General features: G+C 40.5%; 1 pseudogene; it reads right to left on the bottom strand.

Annotated features, from left to right (window-relative positions):
- Positions 1-788: 788 nt before the first annotated feature.
- LOC116881376 lies at positions 789-1,359 on the bottom strand (annotated as a pseudogene).
- Between the last annotated feature and the right edge of the window lie 2,987 nt (positions 1,360-4,346).

The raw sequence follows: 4,346 nt of genomic DNA, 5'->3' as shown, positions 1-4,346 counted from the left end.
TTCAAGAATACAGGATGAGGCAGTCCATGCATTGGTGAGATATATTATATTTAGTTCTAGCCACTGTCTTCTCAGAGGAGAGAGATGAGGTTGGTGATTGACTGGGAAGCATGTTATGCCGAGACTCTGGAGGCACTGGCTCAGGGAAGAGAGGGATTAGAGCTGGCATGATAGCTCCCTAAGAATTCTTGAAGGCTGCCTTGAAACAGCAGGATTAAGCTTACTGTATGTGTCTACATGGAGTAAAACTGAGATTGGTGGGTGGAAAATATAGGCAAGTGTGGAGATGGGATCTATCTTCAGCATGCTCAGACCAGAGCCTGCTCATCTCTTATGGGTATGTTTCTAAAATCACAAAATCCCCAAACTGGAATATGTTGACCAGGCACAAGGATTATACATCAGTTACATGGGATTGCTTTTTGGATGAGATATAGGGTCACGTATGGCTGCACAGGGACAAAGGTTCGGTGCCTATCTCCTGCTTGGAAATCTTCCACCAGATATTGAATTTGGGAGAGAAAGCATGGTACTTAGCAAACGAGCTGATATAATCACTTAAAATCTAGACTTTAAGACTTGGGCCTTCAATCCCAGCAGATCCATAGTACCATCCTGTGAAGCCTCTGAAGTATTTTAGTAACTAGAGCATCAAATATATTCAAAGTGTGAAAACCACTTGATTGATTCCCTTCCATCATTATTGATTTCTAACAGAGGTAACAGTGGTAGTGCACTCTTGAAGTTATGGAAAGAACCTGAGCCTCCCTGATTTGCTAGTAGATTTGTCAACATCCAGGGTTGACAGAACGCTTGGAGACTGCAACAGATTAGACTCCCATGGTGGAGAGGGTATCTTCAGAGGTGAAGGGGGGCCCAGGTGTAACAGCTTTTCAAGCTCTCTCTCCTCATCAAGGATCATGAGAGGCACTCCATTCAAGGGGAGGTGTGCAATCTGGTGTTCTTCAGGCAGGTTGAAACTCTCAAAATCTAAAGGATTGAAGGGAAAGAATTTTTCTATTTCTGGGTAGGTGTCATCAGAGGCAGGAACAGAGCTTTTTGCTTTGACAGTCTTCTCGGTCACCTTTTTGGCAGAGAAGGTTGGCTGCTTCTGTTTGAGAAGTCCACTAGTCTTTACTGAATTTTCTGTGGTTCTGTTGACAGTTCCCAAAGCCTTTCTGGCAACTCTAGGTACGGCTGCTTGAGCATCAAACATTTGCCTACCGGTGGTGTTGAAACCTGAGATCTCCCATCTAAAGCTTTGACTGGAGGCCTCGACCCCAGCTTCAGCCCATCCTTGGGAGCCACACGGGTGCCTGGTTCTCCATTTTCCTTATAAACAAAGATCAGGGTAGCCATTCTGGACCAGCTGTGGGTGTGAAACATACATTAGACCCCGGGGGTTATGGAAGAAGACAGAAGCGAAGGTGTAGCACTGACCAAACTTTCTACCCTGAGCACGTCCACGCAAAAACTAGAGCTAAGGAGCGAGCTTAGCCTGTTCTTGAGTACAAGAACAACCTTCTATTGAGAGTTAGAGTTCAGCTGAATAAAAAGAATGTCTTTCTAGAAGCTGCAGTTGCCAGAAGATGAGATGTCCTGCCTTGATACAAGGCAAGCTTTCTTGAGGACTTTAAGCATGAACTAAAGCAACAGTCTTCTGACTGTTTCTGACACTAGAAAGAGCGGAATAGTTAAATGCATAAGATTTCCAGGGTTTCAGTTCTACCTATGTTAGTCAACCACTTCTGAGCCCCAAACACAGCCATCAGGAAGCCATAGCACAAACTCTTGCCATTTTCCTTCTTTGTTCTCATCCACTTTTCTTTAATCATTCCTCATATCTAATCCCGTCTGACTTCTCACCTGCCAGCAATGCATTTTACTGTTAATTCTCCAAAAGCCATCCCTATATTACCCTGAAGACTTGATGTTTTGTCCTGTGACTCTGACTCTCACATTGCTCCTCTTAAACCCAGCTATGCTGCCTCTGAGTGACTAAAATAAGCACAGCTCCTGGTTTCCTTGACCTGGGACCTTCTCTTCTGAGATCTCCTTCCCCTGGTCCTCCTTTTTCAGGTTGCCTTTAACTCCCATGAACAGACATGGTAGCAACCTCGAGATTTCTCAATTTTCTGAATCCCTTTTCTAATGCAAAGTCAGCTGGTTCTTGATGTTGTGGAGACATGCACCTATGAAGGAAGTCAGATGCTCTGTCCTTTTACCCAACCACTTGGAAGGCTGAGTTCCTCCATCTGGCCCTAATTCTATGGTTTCCAAGTACAGAAAAGAGCTGTTGCTAAAAAAGCAATACAGTTAGGTATGCTTCTGTCCCTCAACATCTGTATTTCCCTCACTGAACCATGTTGTGTACCACATAGCCTAATTAAGGCACTTTTATACACAGTAACATATTAGATTTAACATTTTTTCAAGGGAAAAGTGAAACTGAGCAATAAAGGAAAATGAGCTGTTTCAATAAAAAGCATCTGAGCTATTTTGAAACTTTTCTAATTTAGGCTCACTAGTTGGTAAAACAATTGTATTCTTAAATTTTCTTCACTAACTTCCCTTTCCAGCCCACATTGATGGCATAACATAATGACTATCTGGATATAATTTTTTTTTAAACTTTCCATTTTTTAAAACTCATTTCATATGACATACTGGATTGCTCATGCATCCTTGACTCTCAGAAAGCTGGTCTTAGATATGTCAGTGCAATTAATAGAGATATTCCAGCTCCAAAATGTTTTTAAGGATACTTTTTCATAATTAAATATGAACTGGCAGAGCATTTAAAAAAATTCTCTAGCACAGTGGATCATAGGGGAAGGGAGGAAAAACTGAAGGGGAAGAGATCAGAGAGGGAGTCAAACTATGAGAGACACTTAACTCTGGGAAACAAACTGAGGGTTATGGAAAAGGTGGTGAGTGGAGGGTTGGGGTAACTGGGTGATGGGCATTAAGGAAGGCACATGATGTGATGAGAATGGGTGTTATAGAAAATTAATGTATCATTGAACACTACACCAAAAACTAATATTGTAATATATGTTGGCTAATTGAATTAAAATTAGAAAAATAATTCAAGATTCTATTCAAATATAAAAATAAAAAATCCTTTAAAAAACGCATTTCCCTTTGGATAGTAACCAGTACAACCACAAACAAATCACCTGGAACCCGGAGCATGAGAGTGAAACTGAAATGTAAATACAGAAATGAAGAATGGTACCATGCACCAACAATGGGGCCACAGTGTGTGTGTTTCTGTGCACTCCACCCAAGACAGACCTTCAGATAGAAGAAGAGAGTAAACAGGCTTGAACAACCCTGTGGTTTCTTTCATTCAACTGACATTGCTTAGATCAGTTGTTCTTAATGTTTTTGGAGTCACAGACTTCATTGAGAACATGATGGTGCTCCAGATACCCTCCTCAGAAAAAGATTCCTTCCCTCATGAGTAATTTTGGTAATGTAGAGATCAAACAAGAGCCTCAGGCAAGGAGGCTAGGGGGTTAGGAACTCAGTGTAAACCTGAGGTCTAATTTGAGCTCAGAATTCAGCTAGCGTTACTTTTCACATGAATTCCCATCTCTGGTTCCCGAGTTTCAGACACAGAGTTTAACAACCTGCTAAACATTCCCGCTGAATATTCATCCATATGTGTCATCAGTATTTCAGATTTAATCGACCTAAAATTCAACACCCAAGCTCAAAATCTGAGTCATTTTGATGTCTTCTTCTGCATTCTTCTCAGTAGTCAGTCAACATGTTCCCCTTCTTCCCAGGATCACTTATGGCTGCTCCCCCACTGTTGCTGCCTTTGCTAGCTAGGCAGGACCTTATCTCCTCTAGTGTGGTTTGGCAGGATATTTCCAGCTACTCTTCTTGCCTTCATCAATAAGGCACACTTCAATTTTTTTTTTAACCCTTTGACTCAAAAGCATTTAATTTTCTTTACTATCTCATAGATTACATCCAAAATTATTAGCATGAATTCAAGACTGACCAGCAAAATTTTGATTCCTCTTTTGATTAAAATGTTTCTGCCTCCCTGGTGACTTCATGTCTGCTTGCATATGTATATATACATACATAACTTTATATATAGCCTTATTGAAGTCAATTTACGTATCATATGTAAATTTTAAATGTGCAATTCAACACTTTTTAGTAAATTTTAGAGTTGTGCAAACATGCTAACAATCTAGTCCTGTATTTATTGTAAATTATTGCCTCTTGTGTCAGACATCCTAGTCAGCATATTACTTTTGTAATTATAACCATTCTGAAGGTAATAATTATTTCTAGTTTATGAATGAAAAGCTGAAGACTTAGTG

This window comes from Lontra canadensis, unplaced genomic scaffold, assembly GCF_010015895.1.
Source record: "Lontra canadensis isolate GAN:19392208 unplaced genomic scaffold, GSC_riverotter_1.0 scaffold74, whole genome shotgun sequence".
In the NCBI taxonomy this organism is placed as follows: Eukaryota; Metazoa; Chordata; class Mammalia; order Carnivora; family Mustelidae; genus Lontra; species Lontra canadensis.
This window is presented reverse-complemented; position numbering and strand designations above follow the sequence as displayed.